Source organism: Sminthopsis crassicaudata, chromosome 3 (assembly GCF_048593235.1).
Source record: "Sminthopsis crassicaudata isolate SCR6 chromosome 3, ASM4859323v1, whole genome shotgun sequence".
Taxonomy (NCBI): Eukaryota; Metazoa; Chordata; class Mammalia; order Dasyuromorphia; family Dasyuridae; genus Sminthopsis; species Sminthopsis crassicaudata.
The window spans coordinates 509,808,888-509,832,161 of NC_133619.1; the positions used below are offsets into that span (position 1 = coordinate 509,808,888).

Consider the following 23,274-nt stretch of genomic DNA (forward strand, 5'->3'; position numbering starts at 1 on the left):
GGGGCCCGGAGCTGCGACTAACTGTCCTGCAGGGGCTGCATGCACGGAGATGGAGGGCTTGGGGGACGGGGATGAGACGGGGACGGGCTCCGCGCAGCTCCTTCCGGCCCCGGCCGGCCAGACATCTCACCTGCTCCGGCGGCCGCCCCCGCCCAGGCCCGGGGTGCAAGAGTCTCCGCCTCTGCTGCCGCTGCAACCCGGGGCCGCCGCTTCTCCGAGGGGGCGAGGGGACTGGGCTCGGATGCCGACGCTCGCCCGACTCCCGATCCCTCGGCCGCCCTTCTCCCGCGGACCCCTCCCGGCCCCAGAGCCGGCGACCGCTCCAGCTGGGGTTTTTCCAAGCTGCGGAGGTGAAGCTGATGAGGCGCCCGCCCGCAGCCCAGCCCCGCCCCGCCCTCCCCCCGGGTCCTAGCGCCCGCCCCCACCCCACCTCTCCGCTGCCTCCCACCGCAGCACAGTCTCCCTCTTCTCCCTCTCCGCTCCACCCCACCCCGCCCCGCCCGGCCAGTCCCAGCCTGGCTTCTCCCGGCCCCGCCCAAGGGGAGAGGGCTGCGGGGCAGGGGGCCAGGTGAGAAAGGAGGGAGGGAAGGTTGGGAAAGAGGAGGGGACAGGAGGGGAGGGGGCTGGGAAAGGGGAGGGGCCTGGGGAGAAGGGAGCCGGGGGTGGAAAGGCCCGCGGGGGATGGAGTTAGGGAGGATTGCCTAGGGGGAGGACGGCCTTGGGGAGAGAGCCGGAGTTGGTCCCAGCTGAGGAGTGGGAGCCGGGATCTCGAGATCTGGCACTTCAAAGTACTTGCCGGATCGTCTAACCGAACTCCCACATTTCACAGAGGAGGAGGGTTAAGGAGGGACCTGAGGAAGAAGAGGAGGAGGCAGGGAAGAAGGAGAGGAGGAGAAGAAAAGGGGGAGGGGGAGAAAATAAGGAGGAGAAGGGAGAAAAGGAGGAGGAGGGGAAGGGAAGGATGGAGGAGGAGAGAGGAGGGGAAGATTTGAGGGGAAAGTGGGGGAAGGAGAGAGAAGAGGGAAGGGGGAGATGGGGGAGGGGAGAGGAAGGTGCTGAGCAGGCGAAGTGCTTAGCCTGGAGAGACGATCTTCCCCTCCCCAGAAGACCAGGACATCCTTGGCCAGGTTGAGTGGGGTTCAGCACCAAAGGCTACCAGAGCTCTTGCGCATTGTACCACTCCAAAAACAAAGGCCTACGCTAATTGTGGACTTGTGTACACACTTAGATCATCCCTGGGAACAGATAAGAAAGAACAGCTTCTAATTCTGTATCACTTTAAAGTTACTTTCTTCTGAGGCTTGTGGGACAAATGTCATCATCCCTGTTTGAGTTTCAGGAAACTGAGGCCCAGAGAGGCATAAACAAGGCAGCTGAGCTGGGAGCCTTGCACACCCTTGATGTCCCTGACATGTCCAAGAATGACAGCCACTATAGGTTCAGAAAAGTACAACCCAGATCACAAAGGGGGTCAGCCCTGGAGAGGTAGAACCGAGATCACCAGGCTCCCAATCTGGGTATTTCCCACTCTCCATGCATCCAGTCCATGGTGATCCTAGGATTTTGAGCTAGACTTCAGTACAAGAAACATTTAACACTATATGTAAATATCTTCCCCCTTCTGAACCGTCTTCCACATCTATGAAATGATTGGGTTGGGTCCAGTTCTGAAAATTTAGGTTCTAAAAGAAATCTAAGATTGCTGCTGCTGCCACCGCCACTCCCACCACTACCACCACTAAATTCTGTAAAATGAGGATAATAGCACCTAAAAGGTTATTGTAAGGATCAAATGAAGTAACATATAAAATGCTGTATATGCATTGTCATAGTAATGCTAGTAAAAACTCGATAGCATTTTAAAGGCATACAGAGTTCTCAAAAAAAAAAAAAAAATAGTGCGGGAGGCCCTTACCCTCCCTGCTGACAGACATCACAAGGATCATTGCTACCACTTTGCAAATGAGGAAAATAAGGTTCAGAGAAGTTAAGTCCCATGCCTTACATCACAGAACTGGTAAATGTTGAAGCTGACAACTTTAATCCAGGTCTCAGAGGCCTCCAACTTCCGTATTTGTTTTACTCTCCCCCAGGCTGCTAAAAGGAATCCTTAAACCCAGCCAACCTTCATCTTATAGATGAGGAAACTAAGTCTCAGAAGGGAGAGGAACTTTACTCAAGCTTCAAATTTCTAGAATCCTGGAATCCAAGGCTGTTCTTTCTGTTCCAACTCTACCCACCATGGCCAGCTCTGTGAGACCTGAGGAAGATGATAGAATCTAACCATCAGTGTGCCTCTTCCATTTCCCCTCCTCCCACTAGGGTGCAACGCTAAACCTAACAGAATTCTCTCGGGAAAGCACTAATAGAAAGACCAGGGGTGGCTGTGGCAGGTGCTCAGAAATAGCTGTGTTCTTGAAGAGCTATAGGCACCCAGGAATCTTGGTGCAGCTGAGTCTATTTTAAGCACATCCAAGATGCTGGGACTCAAACAGGCCCTACAAGGGACCCTTCTGTATAACGAAGAATTCTTCTGTAAAGCAAATCATGATTCCAGGCTTGACCTGTTTGGCAAAATAGCAACTGTTTATAGATAGATTCTCTAGAAATAGACATACTTGTATTCTTCATTTAGTTATGAATAAATTGTTCTAAAACAAAACTTATGGTTTATAATCAGATTGTATTACTTATTCGTGTATTGCAACATGTATTTTAAGAGCAAGCTGGATATAGTATGGTTAATAATAATATCAGGTAGAGTGTGCTGCAAAGATGAATTTTAAAAAATGTTTGATGGGAAGCTAGGAAACTGAGCCCGTTGTTCTACCACTAGTTGCTATTTGACCTTTAATTAAGTCATCTGACCTTTGGGCCTTGATTTTCCTTTCAACAAAATGAAGAAACTGGACTGGATGCTCATTAAGCTCATTTTTGAGGTCTGAGATGTTAGTGAGTTGTTACACAAGCATTTATTATGTACTTACAATGGGTCAGCCAGCTTAGACACTGGGGATGAAAGGGAAGGTGAAAACCCAGTGTGAATGGATGTCATTAATTTGGTGCTCTAACACTCCCAGTGACCAGATGCATGACTTTGGACAAATATTTCCCCTTATTCTGAGTCTGAGATTATGCCTTTTCTTAGCTGATCCTTCCTAGAACTGGAAATTATGGGTTTAGAACTCTTACAATAAGAAAGACTGGCTGGAAGCAGCAAAAGTAATACATAGACTCCCTGATCTCGACTGAGGATGAGGAAGGAGTAGAAGACAGGGGGACAATGGGGAGGGGGGAGGAGAAGTCTCCCTTCTCCAGTCATTCTACTTCAGACTAAGGATCTTTGGAGGAAAGATGCTGCTTTCAAGACTCGAGTGTGGGAATGGGGAGGGGAGAGGAATAGCCTTCCCAGAACTGAAGATCAGTCCTCTCTACCCACAGGAAACACCTAGTTTTTGAAGGAGACAACAAAACAAACAGATGAAAAAACCCAGAGAAATAGAAATTGCAGCCCAAGGCCAAACAGAGATTAACCATTAACCCTTGGTTCTAGTCCAGAGGAAGGGTTGTCCAGGGAAACAGACAGGACATTCTATTCACAGAGTATGCCACCTCAGTGTTTCCCTAGGAGCCAGAGGGTGGGGTGGGGGTGAAACAATGGTAGACTGAGCTAGGAGAGCAGAGGGAGCAACCCCTAGCTGATTATCAAATAAATTGCTCTCTTTTTTGCTAATAATGCCCCTTCACACTAAAACCTATTTAGGAGTCACCCTGTGTGACCTTTGAATTTTGGACTTTTGCTCTCAGGGTCTCCCAGCCTCCCTTTCTGTAAAACAGGGACAGGGTTAAAGTATAGATTGTCTTTAAGGCTTCTTCCAGTTCTAAGTCCTGAGATTCTTTTTTCCAATGCACTTAACTAACTACTCTCCCCTTGGGGTCTTTATCCCTATTTGACCTGAGGAGGAACTGAGGGTCCAAGAAAGAAAGCAACTGACAGAAACCCTATACAAGATGTAGGGCTTTCAGGTCTCAGCCCAGGGCTCTTTGCTCTGTACCCCTCTCTACAACAGTTCTCAGAGGACCTGCTTTAAATTCAGTCATTCATTCCTTTGTTCATTAATTCATCAAAGAAACATTTATTGACACTAAATCTGCTCCCTCCTTGATTCAAACCTGGCTTTAATTTGGCCACAAGCACAGAATCTTAACTGGTTCAGTTCCCAACATTTTATAGATGGGAAAACAGTGAAACAATAGCAGCAGGTTCTAGCTTTGTTTTTGACTAGTTACATAATGTTGATCAAGTCTCTAATATACCTCTGAGCCTCAGTTCCTTAAAGTTGGATTGAGTTAGCTTTAATGTCATCCACACTCAGTGGAAGCAAGCAATACAAGTTCCAGTGAGCTGAGAAAAGGCAAGGAAAGGCCTTGGGTTAAACCTTAGCTGACCAGGTTGGAGAAATATTAGGAGGAGAAAGAGTCTGCTGTTACTCACCATCCAGACAGACAGAGGGTGGGAAAGGGTTGCCTCAGTGTCCTCCCCACTCTAGGAGATAGGGAGAAGGCCCCCCTGCCCCTCCACCCCCCACCCCCTTCTTTGGGATAGACAGCTGAGACCTGTTTCCAGCCAAGCCAATTGTTAGGTTACCTGGGTGATGAGGTCCCAAGGGAGGGGCAGAGATTGGACTCCCCTGGGGATTGGGTGAATCCTCTATGATGTCACCAGAGATTGAATATGGCCAGGGTATGAGGAAGGTCTCCTTTACTTCCCCTCACAGAACCCCAGAGCAAGGGTAGCCCCTGAACTTAAACATTCCAGGTTTACACATAACTCTTCAATACTACAAATCACAGGCATCCTTTACCTCAATACCCTGAAATTCTGGGGTACAGGATTCTCTCAAGCAAAATGGTAACTATTCATGCTCTTTATGGGGCATATAAGATTACACATCCCTTCCTCCTACTCTTCCCAACCCCTTGCCATAAATGAGAAGACTAAAGCCCAGAAAAAGCTATTACCTGGCAAAGATTTAGACAGTTGTTTGGGTCAGATAAAGCAATATCCCCAGGTATATCTTGTGATTAAGACTGTACAGGGGAGGGTTACTAATTTAAGAGAATAGATATTTTCTTTTGTTATTGTCTTTTAAGAGGCAATTGCCCAGGGTCTCACAGCTAGTAAATGTTAAGTGGCTGAGGATTTGAACTCAGTTCCTCCTGACTTCAGGACCAGTGGTTTATCCACTGGACCATATAGCTATCTTGAAAATAGATATGTTCTAATTTTCTAAAATAAAACTGTAGACATTATGAGCTTTGTGAATCCATGTGCTTTTAAGGGAGAAGACTATATTTCAGTAGACATTATGAGCTTTGTGAATCCATGAGCTTTTAAGGGAGAAGACTATATTCCAGAGCACAAGGGCTGTCAGATATTGAAGTTTCAATTTCACTAGGGTAGGATGAATGAGCTCCAGGTGAAAGAAGTCCCCAAAATATATCTGGGCCTTTTGAAACAAAGTTATACTGGCAAGAACAAGGAGTGGTTGACCCGGATCTAAGGCTCAGAGGAAGGGAGGTAATATTTGTCCAGGGTGGGGATTCCAAGCTCTGAAGAAGCAAATACAGGAATGGTGGAAGGAGGGGTGGGGGTAGCTGCTTTCCATCAAATCCTCAAGTCTCCTAGTCCCAACTTTTCCCTAAATTCCTTAGTTCCTGTCCTACTTCATTCACACTGACATTTTGAGACAGACAGTCCTATGTTTGTCCCTTCTCTTTCACACCCCCCCAGCTCTAAACAAACACATCTCCCATTACTTGCACTGAGGCTTAACACAGAGACTTACAAATAATGGGTCACAGTTCACAGAAACATCAGACCCAGAAAGGATATTAGAGATCATCTTTGTGGCCTTTGCACTGCTGTGATTTTGAAAGAAATAAAGGAAATTATATGAAAAGACTGAAAGGCAAGCTATAAAGAGCTTTAAAAACCAGAGGAGTTTATTGGGAGCCATTGGAGTTTATTGTAGAGAGCACATCTGTGCTCTAGGAAAGTCCCTTTGGCAGCTGTGAGGAGAGTGGATGAGAGATAGGAGAGAGGTCTGAGGGAGGGAGAGCCAGCTTGGAGACTCCTGCAGCAGGTCAGACAAGATGAAGATCTGAATTGGTATGGGAGTCATGGAGTAGGTGGTGAAAGCTCTCACAGAGGTAAAAATGACAAGAGTTGGCTGGATGAGAAAAGGTGCAGAAACAGATGACTTCAAGGTGAAGAACCTAGGGGGGCAGAAATTGGAAAGTTTTGCAGGGGAGATGGGATCAGGGTGAAAGAAAAAGGATTTTGGGGGCAGCCAGGTGGTGCAGTGGATAGAGCACCATCCCTGAAGTCAGGAGGACCTGAGTTCAAATCCAGCCTTAGACACTTAATACTTCCTAGTTGTGTGACCCTGGGCAAGTCACTTAATAAGTCCCAATTGCCCCAGCAAAAAAAAAAAAAAAAAAAATCTGTTTTTGGCATGTTGAGATTGAGGCAGCTACGACATCTCCAGGTGCTCAGTAAATGCTACATCCCTTCCTCTCCTTCCCCTACAATATTCCTGGTTTGAATGATCCAGAAGGCCATAGAATGACAGAATTTAGGGAGAGCATTGACTGTGGAATCCTCACTAGGAGACAAGAGGCCTAAACTCAAGTCTTAACTCTAATCCTAAAAGCTATGTGTCCTCTTTAGGTTAGGTGATCTTTCCTCTCTTCAGATCTGCTGTGAGAAGCCAGTGAAATGCAATCAGGTACAATGGAGAGAGTGCTGGTGGTCTTCTCATCAGTGTTGGTCTGGGGTCCCTCCATGAATTGGATGTGCATCCTTAGTCTTGCCCATTCCTCTCAGTAAGCCTGTTTCCACTTCTGTAAAACAAGAGCAGACATTCCTTCTCTTTCCCCTAAAGCCAAAGAAAATGACAGGTCTAGAGACTAAGAAAGGGGAGAGGGGGAAGTGTCTCCATTTATTTTAGACATGCTCGGGCTTCTTATCAGGGGCACAGAATGACCTCCAGAGCTCTCTTCACAAGCTTCCTTATCTGTCCATCCCATCCAGGAACACAGAGTTCCTGACGAGTATAAAACAAAGATCCAGACAGTTATACCCACACCAGGCTGGTCCTCAGCATACTGGGCACAGAGCCCAGCCTAGCCCTCAGAGGGCCACAGTTGGAAGTGGGGTTTGAGGGGCTCATTCCCTTCTTCCCTTATAGCAACTGATCCCAGGGAGCTTTTGATATTGGGGGGTTGGAGGAAAAACAGTGCTCTAGAAGCATGATGGTCTGAGAAATGAAAGAGGTAGACAGGAAACTCCTTAAGAGTTCTTTGGACATATTGACCTCAGTTGGGCCTTTCAGGCAGTGTACATTAAATAAAGCTCCGTCATTGTTGCTGCTTGCTAAAATGTAATCAGAGATAATAAAGCACATCAGGTCCTGAGTTTCTTCTCTTCCCCCTATTCTCTTAACCCCATCCTCAGAGTACTGGGTTTTAATTACTCTTTTCCCTTCCTTTGTTTGGAGTTTTCTCAGCATGAGGTTCTAGATAAACTTGTCTTCCTGAAAAGTCCTCAGTGGATGACAACAGCCAACTTCTCTCCCAAACAATCTGAAATTCCCCCCAGTAAAAAGGGAAGCAGCCCAAGTTGGGAGAAAAGGATCTGGGACAAAAGTCTAGAGATCTAAGTTCTAGTCAGGGCTCAGTCACTTGTTGTGAGATCCTAGGCATGTCCATTCACCTCTGTAGGTCTATTTCCTCCTCTGTCACACAGATAAAACATCTGCCTTGCTTGGCTTCCAATACAGAAATAAGAATTAGAAGTATATGAAAGAGGGGCAATTAGATAGTTTAGTGGCTAAGAATACCTACTTCAGAGAGATTTTGTGGGACTGTTCCATTTAGCCAATGAACACTTTTTTAGCACTTACTGTATGTCAGGTACAAGAGATAAAAAAATAAAAAATAAAGTAAAAGAATAGTTCTTGTTCTGGAAGAGCTCCCAATCTCTTATGAGGGAGATAACATGCCAATAATAATGTACAAACTAAAGACAGGAAAAATTGGAGATAATCAAGAGAAAAAAAAAACTTCCTCTAGAAAGTGAAATATTATTTGAAATTTGAAAGAAACTAGAGAGTGAAGAGGAAGAGCATCCCAAGCATGAAGAAAACATCAACTATCAACAATAATTTGGGATCTGAAGCCTTAAGCTTTTTTTTCTTTTCCTCTTAAGAATACTCCCAAATATCACCACCAATTACATTAAAGATCATTTTCAACTTCATCTTTTTAGATTCTGATTTCCCTTCCTCCCTTTTCCTTCTCTCCTCCCCAAGACAGCAATGAAATCTGATATAGATTATACTTATACAATAATTTAAAACATTTCCATTAGTCACGTTGTGAAAGAAAATATCAGAACATTTTAGAACACAGGGTTTTGTAAAGATGATTGATTTATGCACATATTTTGAAAATAAAAAAAACAAACTTTTTAAAAATTGTGTATGCATTGGCACTTAAGGATGCCCAGCTTTCTCATGATAAGCTTCCCTGCTCTATACCTGTTATCAGTATCACGCTGACTAAACGATTCATCATCCTCTGACTTAATGGTGAGAATGTTTAAATTGTTTTTAGATGATGGCTATATCCTCTATCTTTGTAGCCTCCCTCCATGCATGGAGGTGACAATGGCTTCTTGAAGGCTGTGTGGTTGAAGACCTAGCAGATCCTACTAACTGGGAAGGCTGCAGAGATAGATTGTACAAAGCATTTTGATCACAACACTCCTGGAATAGAGCCAGGATAGAATCGAATGTCTTGCTTAGAAAGAGAGGACTTCGGGAAATATTGGAGACTGGACAGTTCTCAGTAGATTTAAAGAATATCTGTCTTCAGGGACAGTTGGTTATTCCCAGAGGTTGCGTCAGGGCCTGAGAGTCTGGAAGTCTATGTTTCTACTTCTAATGAATGATGAATCACTTCCGAATATAACACAGGACTTTACAGTTTACAGAGTGATTCCCCAGCCCTTCTGTCACTGCACCCAGGATCACAGAGAGTGTCACAGAATCACCGAACTGAGAAGACATAGCAGGGATCTAGAGCAGTCCCTTATTATTATTTCTTCTCTCACCTCACATTTCCCATGCTGATAGCAGCTTTAACACCCACTCCCTTCTCTCCACTCACACAGACTCTTTTCACTAGTGCATCACCTCCCCGTCTGGTCTCCCTGCTTCAGGCTTCCCCCCACCCCATTCTCCACACAGCTGCTAGGGTGATATTCCTAAAGCACAGGTGTGACCATGGTAGTCACTGCTCAGCAAACTCCATTTACTGGAAAATAAAAGCCAGACTTCTCTGCTGGGTTTTTAAAGCTCTTCCCAAACTAGCTCCATTCTACTTTTCCAGCCTTTTTATATGTCCAATTGCCCTATAGGAGATATTTGAAAACTAATTGTTAATTGATGGATTGAAATAAGTGAAGCTTAGAGAAAGAAAATAAGCACAAAGACCAAGAGCACAAAGCTGGCTCACTACTGAGATACAATTTGGACTCAGGAGTTATGATTCACACTGCTTCTCCTCGCCAGTTTTAGAGATGGAGAAACTGAAGATCAGATAGGTAAAGGAATTTCCCTGAAGTCACCTAGCTAGGTTCTGAGAGAGCTGGAATTAAACACAGGACTTCTTTGGAAAGACTTACGTGAACCGATATTGAGTTAAATGAGCAAAACCAGGAGAACATTATAATAACAGTAATAACAGCTTTGTGGGGGGATAAACTATGATAGACTAAGCTCTTCTCAACAACACAGTGATCCAAGACAACTTCAATAAACTTGGGATGGAAAATGCCATCTGAGAGAATATGGAGATTGAATACAGATCAAAATATACTTTTAAAAACATTAAACATCCTGATTTTTTACTCAGAAGAACTTAAAGATGAAAAATTCTAACCATACCCAGAGAAAGAACTAATTATAACTAATTAGTGTTGAGTAGCTACAGAATTGGCTTGCCTGGTGCCAAATTCAGTATTCTTTTCAAGCTCTACCTGGGCTTATAACAGTAACAATAGCCCTTGCAACATTGTGTGTGTGTGTGTTACCATCCTAGCGTTATTGCCTGGATCACTTAGCCTGCTTGGTCCTAGAAAATGTTTGGGCCTTCTCTATAAAAATGATACTCTGGGGGGTGGGGCTGCAAATGGAGGTGGATGGCCCCCCAAAATTCCTAGAAAGTATTTGCTTTTATAAATGTAAAGGAGTTGTATCAAGGAAAGGCTCTGATCAAATTGAGTTCACCTTAAAACACACACACACACACACACACACACGCACACACACACACTAATGTGGGATAAAGGAATTCACTAAACCCAGTAACAATGTAGGCAAGTGTTTCCTAGACAACCTGATAGCCTGAGAAGGTTTTGGTCATTGGATGAAAGCTCAGAGAACTTTTACTGATTGGCTGAGAAGATCCCAAGGGCATGCCCCTTGTGGACTATATAAAAAAGCTGTCTCCATAGTGAGTTAAGGAGGTTCTGAAGAGCCTCCTATAAAGTATAGAAGGTAAGCAGGTGACTCTTTTACTCATCAGTAAATGATCTTGCATCTTGCAATAAAACATTAGGAAAATACACAGGCATCCAGTCTGAGAAGGGATTTCATAAAGTGGCTTCCTAAATCCCCTGGCTCCTACAAGGAGTTAGAACAGAAAGCTGGGCACCTGGAATGGGCAGAAGGACTCTGAGAGGCCAGAACTGGGGAGACTTCACACCAGTTAGGGTTAGGCTTTTGGCTCCCTATGAAACAGCTTGCCTTATCCCTTTGAAGATTTCAACCAATTCAGGAGCTGGAAACAGTTGAAATTCCAAATAACTGCTGGGTCGACTTACCCTAGAAAGAGCAAGTCCATGGAACAGTGATCATGAGAGTAACATATTTAGTTCAGGTGTGGTTTCTTATTAGAAGTAAAAAACCTCCAAAGATTTCAGTTGAATTAGAATCTGGAGGCAATGAGGAATACAGTCAATGAAAAGTTATAGTATATGAATGTTATAGAATATTATTGTTCTGTAAGAAACACTCAGCAGGATGATTTTAGAGAGGCTTGGAGAGACTTGAATGAACTGATACTGAGTGAAGTGAGTAGAAACAAGAAAGAACATTATACATGGCAACAGCAAGTTTATATGACAATCAACTCTGACACATGTGGCTCTTTTCAATATTGAGGGGATTCAGGCCAATTCCAATGGTCTTATGAGGGAAAGAGCATCTGTACCCAGAGAGAGGATTATGGGAACTGAATATGGATCACAACATAGTATTTTCGCTTTTTTGTTATTATTGTTTGCTTGCATTTTGTTTTCTTTTTTTCATCTGGTTTTTCTTCTGTAGCATGGTGATTGTGGAAATTTGTATAGAAGAATTGCACATGTTTAGGATTTATTGGATTACTTCTGTTTGGGAGAGGGGATGGGAGAGAGTGAGGGAGAAAATGTTTTGGGACCCAAGATTTTACAAAGGTGAATGTTGAAAACTATTTATGCATACACACACACACACACACACACACACACACACACACACACACACATATTTTACTGAGGCAATTGGGGTTAAGTGATTTGTCCAGAGTCATATAGACAGGAAATGTTAAGTGTCTGAGACCAGATTTGAACTCAGGTCCTCCTGACTTCAGGGCTGGTGCTCTATCCACTCTACCACCTAGCTGCCCCTATGCATATATTTTGAAAATAAAAAGCATTAAAAAATATAGCCAAGCAATCTCCACCATGGCCCAGGAAGGCAGTGTCTGAAGGAGACCTGGACACCAAGATCAGAAGAAAGAATGCAAGATAAAGGATCCTGGAGCTTCTCTTTACACATGTAAGCCACACAGGTTCCCTGTGCATGTCTATTGATGAGCTCCAAGTGCCTAGTCTCTCTACTGAAAATGTCTTTGTTTATAAGAGACCCTGCCTGAATTTTTTTGGAGAGAGAATGCTCTGATGTAAGTTCTCACTATTGCTATACCAGAAAATGCCTTTGCTATAAGCTAATTGTTTCTTCTGGCCAACCACTGACGGATGAGTTAGCACTTTAACAGAGGCTCTGGATCCACAGAGCATCGTGATCCTGTCAAGAATATAATTTTAAAATGACTGCAAGCATCCTTTGGGAGTCAGAGTGAGATCCATCTTGTAAGGGCAAGTGGGCATTGTGGTTCTACAGTACAAATAAGTCAGTAAGAAATAGTGTGAGGGGAGACATTTCTAAAAGGTTGAAAGTATCTCCTGTTAGTCACAGCCATGGGAAATGAGAGAAGGGTGTAAGAGAGTGGGAGTAGGGCAGAGAATCAGGCAGGAGCAGTCCTGGTGTAGACCTGGAGAAATCATGTCAACTGACCTGGGGCATGAGGTGAAGAGCAGGAACAAGAAGGAATGGAAAGAGAAGAAAAAAAGAAAAAGGAATGGATTCCAGTTCTAAATGCTATGATTCTTTTTGATAGCTCCTTTGAGATCTGGATCCCCACATTTATTAAGTACCTACTAATTATAAGACTAAGTGTCAGAGATATAAAGATGAAGGAAAATGACAGTTTCTTGGTTTTCACAGAATTTAAAGTCTACTCAGAAAAATATTTCAGTACAAATATGATATATGGGAGCTATACCAGCAAGAAAGGCAGAAGTGAAGTCATAAAGAAAGGGCTATGGGCGGCTTGATCTGACCAGAAAGATCTGGCTTTGAGCCTTTCCTCTTACGTAGATTGCCTGAAACATGGACAAAGCTTGACCTCTCAGCTCTACAAACAAATCTCAAATGGTGGGAACTAAAGAGAAGTTATTGATACATTAGAGGAAGATATCACAGGCCTAGACCAAAACCAAAATGGGGAGAATTCAGGGTTTGGCAGAAATGAATTGTAAAATTTTCAATGTGAATATTTACACCTCAGACATTGACAAATGCTGCAAACTAGGACTTGATTTGATTTCTTGACTATCTAGATTTAAGAGATTGAGAAAATATTAACAATGTAGATTAAACTCCAAGGTTCTTTCCTTTATCAGCATACCTCTAAGGATATTATTTTAAGGCCATAGAAACAAAATTTAAAATCCAGGAAAATTTAAGGTAGTTTAAGAAATCACATTCAACTGGAAGGATCATGGAGGAGAAAGCATCAGTGTTGAGCTATAAAGGGAAAAGGATTCCTATGTCTAAATTCTCTAACTCTTATTATCAAAAGTTCTGGGTTCTTTCCTTGAAACCTAAGAGTAACTGAGGAAATTGTTGGGGTCCTCTTGGCATAGGTTTTCCTGGGTACTACACATAGGATTCAATTACTCAGGAGACTTTAGGAAAATCACAGCTTCTGGACTAATTTCTTTTATGATAAAATGAAGTTACATCAGATGATATGAAATCCCTGACCACTTTACATCTTATTTTCCTCTAAGGGACTAGAGGGATCCTACTGGGAGCAAAGGTCAGAGATGTCCCTGTACTTGGAGTAGGGGGTAGAGAATGAGGGCATGGGGATCTTAGGGAAAAGAACACAAACTCTTCCTTCTCTCCTGGAGCTTATCACCCTGGGGTTAACAGCCTGTAGAGGACCAGGCCTGGCCCAGGCAGGGGCTCATGAATAAGGTATGATCTCTTGTCTGGCTGTTTCCATGACCTAAACTCTCTCCAGCCTTTCTCCTGCTGAGCCTGGGGCAGGGAAGAGGGAAATCCAGGAAGTCAGCACAGCTCTCTACTTTCTGGGCTTAAAGACTCCTACCTGCTGGGGTGAATGTCCAACTCATCTGGAGCACCCACAGGAAGATGCTTTGCTCCATCTGCAGCAGTGGGTATTCAGTGCCTGCATCTCCAGGTCCTTACTGTTCTGATCTTTCCGGAGCAGTTGAGACTACTTCCTGACCCCTCTTCTGCCAAGATTATTGGGGCATTATGAGCATGCCCAATGTGGTGAGTCAAGTAAAAAGGCATGGAGTCAAGAGGGCTGCTTCTGATCCTGGCTGTGTAACGCTTAGCAAATCACTTAAGCTGTTTGTGTGTGGAACCATTCTTGACCATCTTGAAATCAAGGGACCCCTTCTCAGACGAATGTTTTAAAATGTATAAAGTACATAGGATTGCAAAGGAAACCAGTGATATTAAAATAGTTGTCAAAATATTTTTTAAAATGTCACAGACCTCAGTTTAAGAGCCCTCGGATTGGTTCTCTTCTGGCTCTAACATTCTCTGGGTCTATGACTCTAGGGTTTGGGATGGTTTTCTAGTTGTTCAGTTCAGATGGGCTGTACCATCCTCTCACCCCCTCTCCGAGAGCCCTGGTAACTAAAGGCATTTCTCTGTGTGAGCTTAGGACTCATGCTAATACCACAGTCTGGGTCCAGGGCTTACAGATCAGTTTACTAGTTTTTTTTCCCCCACACCTCATTCTCTCCTACCCTGTCTCCCTTTGCTCCTGGCTTCTCTTCCTCCTATGACCATTGCAGACCCCTTTAGCTTGCCCCTAAACACCTTAATCAGTATCTCTCAAGTCTCTATAGTTCTCCAGGGGAGGAAGGTCCCTCCCTCAGCATCTTCTAAATTTAGTTCTGGGGTGGGTGACTCATGCCTGAATCTGGCTGTGGGCCCCACCTCCTGGGAGCTTCTCTCTCTGCTTCTCTCTTGGTATTTTTATCCTCTGCCGCCTCTTACTGTAGCCTCAAGCTGATTCATTCAGCCCTGGAGTCCCATACAGTGTCCAGTAGTAGCTCTGCTCATTGGAAAGGCATCATTAAGCACCTTATAAGCAATGAGTCACCAACAAAGATACCCCACAATCTGCTCCCATCCTGCCTACGATTCTTTACTATTACCCGTCCTCCCTAAGCACAAACCATTTTTCATTCTTCAGAGGTAGGTCTAGGCTGAGGATAGATTTACAGATATTCCCATCACTGCTGGATGGTGCAGGGGAGAGAATAGGGAGAACAGGTTAGGGAGGAAAAGGAGGTTTCACCTTGAGAAACTGGAAGCAAATCTAAGGCTGAAATCCTGGTTCTGTACCTAGTTTAGGGAGAATAGTCATAATAATAGCATTTATGTAACGTTTAAAGTTGGGAAAGCATTTTGCATGTTAGTTTCAAGCCAGTAAATGTTTCTAAAAGTGCCTCCTATATGCCAGGCACTGTGCTAAGTAGTAGGGTCCCAAAGCGCTCACAGCCTAATGAGGGATTCAACACACACAAAAATATGTACAAATAAGCTATGTAAAGGGTAAAGCAGGAAGTAATTAGCAGAAGGAAGATGCTAGAATTAAGAGGAATTTGAAAAGGTTTTATCTGGGACTGAAAGGAAGCCAGAAGAGGATGAGGAAGGAGAGCATTCCAAGCATGGGCCACAACCAGAGAAAATGGCGGATCCAAGAGGCAGAGACTGGATTAGAGTGTGTGGCGGGAAATGAGGTAGGAGAAGACTGGATCAGAGTTGGAACCCAGGAGGCAGGTGAAAAAGGGCTTGGAACAGCAAACAGCATTTTGCATTTGATTCTGAGGCGAAAGGGAGCCACTATTGGGGGTGGGGCAGGGTGACAAGGGAGCGGGCTGGACCTGCACTTGAGGAGAAGCTCTTTGGTGGCCGAATGGAGGATGGGTGGGGGCAGGCAGACCCACCAGTAGCTAATGTAAAAATCTAGGTGAAGTCAGGGCAGAAAAGGGGTGTAGCTGAGAGATGTTGCCTGTGCTAGTGACCGCACTAGACAGCAGATTGACTGCGGGGAGGATTGAGAATCATCTGCATAAATATGGTAATTAAAACCTTGGGAGCGGCTGAGATCATTGAGTGAAGAAGCAGAGAGATCCGATAAGAGCCTGGGACTGGCACATCTGCGGGGAGAAGCGATTATAGGGAGGAGGATCCCGCCAGAGAAGCAGAGGTGGTCAGATAGGCAGATGGGAGGAGGAAAACCTAGGGAGAATGATCATGAAGTCAGGAGTTCAAATCTGTCTCAGACACTTAATACTTCCTAGCTGTGTGACCCTGGCAAGTCACTTAACCCCAGCCTCAGGAAAAAAGAGTAAGAAAGCGAGACCCGCAGTGTCCGAGGATGCAGAGAGGTGAAGAAGGAGGAGGCTGAGGAAAAGCCGCTGGATTTGGCAACGACGGGATGGTCGGTGAAGAGTTAGAAGACAGAACCGGGAGGCTGACAGCCACTGCGGGCCCCAGAGTCAAGCCTGCCTGACACCCGCGGAGCCTCTGGCCCCTTCTTGCCGAACCTGTTTCCTCTTCCAGAAAATGAAGGCTTTTGTCCGCCGGAGTCACTGGGTTGTTGTGCAGTAAGCTGTTTTTACCCACTCCCTGATAGAGCAACTTGTAGAACAGCTGCAGATCTACAGATAGGGAAGTTTCTTCATCAGCCTTCCCTCCGCCGGCTCCCACTGCACAAACAGGCCTGAAGCACTCCTGCCCTCAGGAAGTTTGCCTTCTACGTGAGGAAGTAGGGGTAGGGCCCTTAACTGGTCATTTCGGGAGGGGTGCAGGAGGCCCTGGCTGCGGGGCCCAGCCTGAAGGGGGGGCCCATCTGGCAGCCGACGGGACGGGGGGGGGCGGCCCAGCCTGGAGGGGGGGCCCATCTGGGCAGCCGACGGGATTGGGGGGGGGGGTGGAAGGCGGGCCAGCCTGGCCGCAAGTCAGAACGACTTTTAAAAGTCTCCTTCGGACTTTTAAAGCCCCCCTCCAGGAAGCTCCGGTCCCTAACCTTCATCCTTCTGGGGATGATAAATAGCCGCCCTCCTCAGGCCTCTCCCAGCTCTTCCTAACTCGCGGGTGCTTCCAAGGATGAGGGAGACCACACAGTCGCACTGAGGCCGGCACCTGCCATGTTTGACTGGATGAATTAAGGGGCCCAAGTGTCGCTACGAGGAAGATCGAGGCGCTCCGGCGGCACGCGGGGGAGGGAGGGGGGCACCGCGGGAGATTGCCCTGTGCCACATTTATGGCGGTCAGGGAGAAGAGTCCTCCAGAGGATGTACAGAGGAGCCGTGACCTGGAAGGAATACCTATCGTTTCTATTCCTCTCCCAGACTGGGACTTCCTTAGAACAAGAAACATCTTGTCTTTTTTTTTTTTTCCCCTGAGGCTGGGGTTAAGTGACTTGCCCAGGGTCACACAGCCAGGAAGTGTTAAGTTGTTGTGCAGTAAGTGTCTGAGGTCACATTTGAACTCGGGTCCTCCCGATTTCAGGGCCGGTGCATCATCCACTGCGCCCCCTTGTCTTTACTGCACTATGCCCTCAAATAACCCGAGTATTTGCTCATCATCCCCCTTGCACAGTCTCCCACCCAGAAGTTCTCCGAGGGCAGGAGTTGAATGCTCCTCCAACACGGATCCCACACTAGTTTCTCGCCAGAGAGAACCGGGCCTGGAAAGCCCCTAGTGCATCCCCTAAGATACAAATCGAGGGGCCGCTAGGTGGCGCAGTGGATAGAACACCAGCCTTAAATTCAGGAGGACCTGAGTTCAAATCTGATCTCAGATACTTACCACTTCCTAGCTGTGTGACCCTGGGCAAGTCACTTAACCCCAGCCTCAGGAAAAAAAAAAAAAAAAAAAAAAAGGAAAGAAAGAAAGATACGAATCGGCTCTTCCCCACGGTCTCCCGGCTCCTGTCCAGCAGCAGGGTCGGGGGGCTGCGCTTCCCAGGTCCTGCGCTGTGTGACCTCGGGCGGGGGAGCTCTATCTCTGTGCCAGCTCATTTCTCTTTATGACAAGGATAATACATCCGTGAGTCTTTCTTTCCTGGGAGTGCCAGAGAAGGGATGTGGAGACTCGCTAGCAAGTGTCAAGGGTAAAGAATTACAGTGCTATTAAGATAATCTCCATTAATAACGGGCGCTTTGCTCCTGCGCATGCGTCGTTGTCAGGGTTTCCAGCCCGCGACCGAGAGCCGCACTAGATTACTGAGATTGTCCACCACCAGTCCTCGAGTTACTACTGCGCCTGCGCCTCCGCCTCCAGCCGGCCACCCTGAGCCACACTGCGCCCGCGCCCCCTGCCGGACACTTCGAGTCAATGTTGGTGTGAATGGTGGGAGTGCACGTCGCGAGGTCAAGCCCTGCGTCTCTCTCTTTCTACGTGGCTTCGCGCCGAGGTGGTTCCGTGTCCCTCCATAGATACTGGAGCCATGGCATCATAATGTCATATGCTAGCACCCGCTGTCAACTACGATCTGGGGGGCAGTAGACCAGGCCGCAGCAGCGCCCCATCTTCAGGCTGACCAGTTACTAAGGCCTTTTGGGAGTCGTAGTCCAGTGACCTTTCTTCCGCTGTCTGAGAGAGTGGCGGCAACTACAATTCCCGACAGGTTCAGCGCCACGATGGCTGTCCCTGGGGCTTCTGGGAATTCGAGTCCAACATCTCTAGTTAGAAAAAAGGATTGTCCAATACGGCAGTATTTCTGTTGGACCGGACCGAAGCTTTAGTTGGTGGAGAGAACTCCCGACCAGAAATAGCAGAAATATTAAATGCATTTTATTACCACAACACATAAATTACATTCAATAAAAGGTCTTTCATGTTAAAAATTAATTGGAATAGATTTAATCCTAAAAAATCAATGGTTCAAAGAACAAATCACAAACAATAGAGGTGAGAGTTGATAGCAAGAGAAGCTAAAGAACTGGAAAGAAAGCAGGCCTGGAGATAAAAAGATTCATTTTCATGAGTTCAAATCTGGCCTCAGATACTCCCAGACTCTGGGCAAGTGACCAACCCTGTTTGCCTCAGTTTTCTCATCTGTAAAATGAGCTGGAGGAAACGCCGGAGCATTCTAGTATCTATGCCGAGAAAACCCTAATGGGGTCCTGAAGAGTTGGACACAACTGTAAATGACTGAACTACATATGCATATATGTGTGTGGTTCAGTCATACATCCCTATTGTGATGTATAAAAAGTTTAAAAGACATCGCTTCTGTGTAATTATTCTAAAATTATTCTAATGGATACTCAATAAAAGGGGGTCACTGGGGTTTTAAAATTCCACAGATCCCTTATGGAAACCACCCAGCGCTTATATTCTTATAGAAGAGGGGTTTTCCTGTGGGTGACCATCAACTCTGAGTGATTAACAATGAGAAGCATGAATGTTATGATGAGAGGATAGACTTGTTCTGACGAAGGGCTGGGGTCCTCATCACTCAGACCTATTGTCTGTCTCCATGGTGAAGCCAAACCCCGCCCTCCAATACCTGCTCGATGCCTCATGGGATATTAATAAAAGTGGTCAAAGTTATCTCATTACGTCATTCAGGGACTTTTTTTAATATGCGTAAGGGAGATACCTTATGAAGGAGAGCCTGGGAAGAATTAACTATTTTCTCTATATTCAACAAACAATAAAGATAATGGGATCTTATATTCTCTGTATCTTTAGTTTGTGATTGTACCTTTATGGCCCACTGCTATTGATAACTATATTTTGTTTGTGCCGGGCCCTGTGCCAAGTACTTGACACTTATTATGTCACTTTATCTTGTTGAGCCCAGGGAAGTGGGTGCTATTGTATCAGCACTTTACAGATAAGGAATCTCAAGCTTGGTGACTTGCCCAGCGTCATAAAACTAGTAAGTTTCTGAGGTCAGCTTTGGATTCCCGACTTCTGACCCAAATCCCAGCGCTCTATCCATCGGACCACTTAGATGACTCTGCTCTGGAACTTCATTTGTCAGAAACCTGTGTATTCCTTTTTCTTGGAGCGTTAAAAAGGCCTAACATGTAAAAAAAAAAAAAAAAAATTCCCCTGTACAACATATCTGACAAAATTATTTTGATTTTTATTTGGAAATGTGAGAAGTAATCCACTGCTCCCCAGTCAACAAGTATATATTAAGCCGTTACTATGTGCTAGGCATTGTAACAGGTGCTGAAGACACGGTGCGAGACAAAAACGCAATGCATGAAGAAAACCGGTACACAAATTATGCGCACTTAAGACATACGCAGGATAAATGGGCGGCAACCTCCGAGAAGGTATGGGGTAAGTTTTTTGGGGGGTCAGGGAAGGTCTCTTGAAGTCCTGAAGAAAGTTAGGAAGCCAGTAAAAAGCCTGAGTCAAGAGTTGGGCTGTTGCATTCAGGGAACAAGGAGACCGATGTCACTTGCTTGTATGACATGGGAGATACTGGCGCAGGACTGCCCCGCATGAGGGGCCCTCATCAGAGAAGGTGTTGTGCTCATGAGCAAAGCAGAAATGAATTAGCCCAAAAAAACCCCGAGATGTGCATAGTTAGAGAAGTCACCCCAAGTGTCCATAGGGACTAGTTGTGTCCAACCTGTAGCGGAGCACTCTGAGCTCATATTGGTCTGATCAGTCATAGTCAGACACACTGTAACCGGACTCTAATAATATAGTGATGTCATTGTGGTCCTCTTGAAAACAACCTTCAGGGTTGTGCAGGGGACTAAGAAGACTGGAAAAGTACAAGGGGCTAAGTTGCAAAGGACTCTAAAAGCCAAACACAAGATTTTGTATTTAATCCTGGAAGTCAAATGGAGCTATTGGAGTGGAGGTGGTCGTGTACTGGTGTATATTTAGCAACTAGCTCTCTGAACAGCAATGTATGCCAGACACATGTTAAAATTTAATCTGTTATCATTTCTCCATCACTTTGTTTAGTCTAGACAATGAACAGAACAATAAATCCAGCCCAAATTTCTGAGATGTAAATTGTCACAATGAAAGTCTAACAATCAGCTCCTGAGCCAATTAGAACTGGCCCAGCATGCCCCAGAATGGAATGGGTGGGTGAAATGGTCAGAACTTTGTTTTAGGAAGATTACTTTGATAGCTGAGTGGAGGATAGACTGAACACGGAGAAACATATGTTTAGGATAATAACCAAGAGTCTATTTCAGAAGTAAGAGCATACAGTAAATAGGGTCTGAAGCTGTGTGGCTGGAGAGGGAGGGGATGGGTAACTGTGGTTTGGGGGATAAGTTCCAGTAAAGAGTAGTGGAGTATTCCAAGGTGTCGGGCCTGGGTGACTAGAAGGAAGATGGTGTCCTCTGTGACAACAGGGAAGTTCAGAAGAGGGGAAACTGAGGGAAAAGATGAGTTCTACTTTGGACATAGTGATTTCTTGATTTCTACAGGGTATCCAGTTCTAGATTTCTAGTAGAGAGTTGATAATGTGCATCATGGGCAAATGGGCGACTAGAGTGCCAGGCCTGGAGTTAGGAGGACTCACCTTCCAGAGTTCTAATCTGGCCTCAGACTTTAGCTGTGTGACCCTGAGCAAGTCACTTAACCCAGTTTGCTTCAGTTTCCTCATCTGTAAAATGAGCTGGAGAAGGAAATGACAAGCCATTCCAGTATATTTTCTTAGAAGACCCCAAATGGAGTCACAAAGAATCAGACATGAACAAATGTAAGACTGGCAGTAAATAGAAAGGTTAGGAATAGATAAAGAGATTTGAGATTTATTAATGTAAAGATGATAACTGAACAAATGAGGGCAAGATAATATAGAGGGAGAAGAGAAGAGAGTCAAGGAGACTTGGGAGACACATAGGGTTAGTGGAGGATCCAGAGAGTCATCCAGCAATCAAAATAGAGATGGATCAATCAGAGAGGGAGAAAGAGAGAAGTGTCACAACCACTTAGAGCAGGAGAAAATAGCAAGGAGAAGGAGGACAGTATCATGCAGAGAGGTCAAGAAGGATGAGGATGGAGAAAAAGCCATTAGATTTGGCAATTAAGAGATCATAACTTTGGAAAGAGCAGTTTCAGGGGAATAATAAGGTTAAAAGCTAGAAGGCAGAGTTAAGAAGAAAATGATCCAGAGAAAGAACTATGGAGACTGAATGCAGATTGAAGCATTCAATTTTCATATTTTTTGGGGGGAGGGGTTCTCATGGTTTTCCCCTTTTGTTCTGATTTTTCTTTCACAATATGACATATGGAAATATGTTTAAAATGATTGCACATGTGTTATATCAGTGATTGTTTGCTGTCTTGGGGATGGAGGAGGGAAAGAAGGGAGAAAAATTGGGAACTCAAAATCTTATAAAAAATGAATGTTGAAAATTATGTTTACATGTAATTTGAAAAATTAAAATATTATTGAGGCTTTTTTAAAAAAGAAGAAAGTGAGAGGAATGGAAGTGGAGGTTCAAATTGTGGATGACCTTTTCAAGGAGTTCAATCATGAAAAGATATATCTGGAATTATAGCTAGTAGGGATAGACAGATCAAATAAGAATTTTTTGGGGAGAATGAGGGAGAAAATGAATAGCTTGGAAATAGTCATTACACAGAGAACTATCAAAGATAGGTTAAGATTGTGGGAATAACAGGGGAAAAGGTGGGATGCATTGGGATGGAGAAAAGTTGACCTTGGGAAGAAGAAGGGCCATCTCTTTTTTTAAGACAAGGAGAGAGTAGGGAAAAACAATTAAGTATTGTGATAAGAGGAGAAGGGGAGAAGAGGGAGTTCTTAGAGAACAAACTCTTGTTTTGGTGTTGTTAGTTGCTTTGGTGAAGTTTGAGCCAAGGTTTTTAGCTGAGGAAATTGGGATAGAGGTATTATGGGTAGTTTGAGAAATGATGGAAAGATTTGGAAATAGCTATTGTAGTGACAGAAATGATGAATGGATTAAGAAAATATAAAAATATTTTTTAAAAATTTAATATTTTATTTCTCCCCCCCAATTACATTAAAAAAATTCTTTTTTTCTCCTCCAAATTCTCTTCCTCTTTTCTTTCTCCTCTTAAGTTGAGAAGGAAAGAAATTTGACATAGATTGTACATGTGTAGTCATCCAAAACACATTTTCATATAAATCCCTCAGTGGAAGAAAGCAAAAAAAAAAATCCAAGAAAAATAAAGAAAAAGTATTTTTGATCTGTGTTGAGGTACTACCAGTTCTTTCTCTGGAGATGGACAGAACCTTTTATCATATGTCCTACAGAATTGTCTTAGGTCACTGCATTGCTGAGAATAGCTAAGCTATTCATAGTAAACCATCATACAATATTGCTGTTACTGTGCATTCCATCACAATCATATACAACAGCTTGTTCAGCCATTTTCCAGTTGGACATCCCCTCATTTTCCAATTCTTTGTCACCACCAAAAGTGCTGTTATAAGTATTTTTGTACACATAGGTCCTTGTCCTTTTTTGTTTTTAATCTCTTTGGAATATGGATCTAGCAGTGG

At 44.5% G+C, this 23,274-nt stretch overlaps 1 protein-coding gene and 1 long non-coding RNA gene across 4 annotated transcripts in view; one reads left to right on the forward strand and one right to left on the reverse strand.

Moving 5' to 3' along the window:
- STARD10 (StAR related lipid transfer domain containing 10) overlaps positions 1 to 14,107 on the reverse strand; it is a 49,466-nt gene extending 35,359 nt beyond the window's left edge. Inside the window, exons 1-2 of one of the 3 annotated variants that reach the window (XM_074304002.1) lie at positions 13,849 to 14,107; positions 131 to 342 (exon numbers count right to left, since the gene is read on the reverse strand). The gene's annotated coding sequence lies outside the window, so the exon portion shown is untranslated. Of the gene's footprint in view, positions 1 to 130; positions 343 to 4,495; positions 4,621 to 13,848 lie in introns of those variants that run through there. The other 2 variants (XM_074304001.1, XM_074304003.1) reach the window with 2 other exon arrangements.
- A 1,854-nt stretch (positions 14,108 to 15,961) lies between these two features.
- Positions 15,962 to 19,469, forward strand: LOC141559767 (uncharacterized). The gene is made up of 2 exons (XR_012487544.1): positions 15,962 to 16,089; positions 17,611 to 19,469. It is a non-coding gene; the product is annotated as an uncharacterized LOC141559767 (long non-coding RNA).
- The last annotated feature ends 3,805 nt before the right edge of the window (positions 19,470 to 23,274 follow it).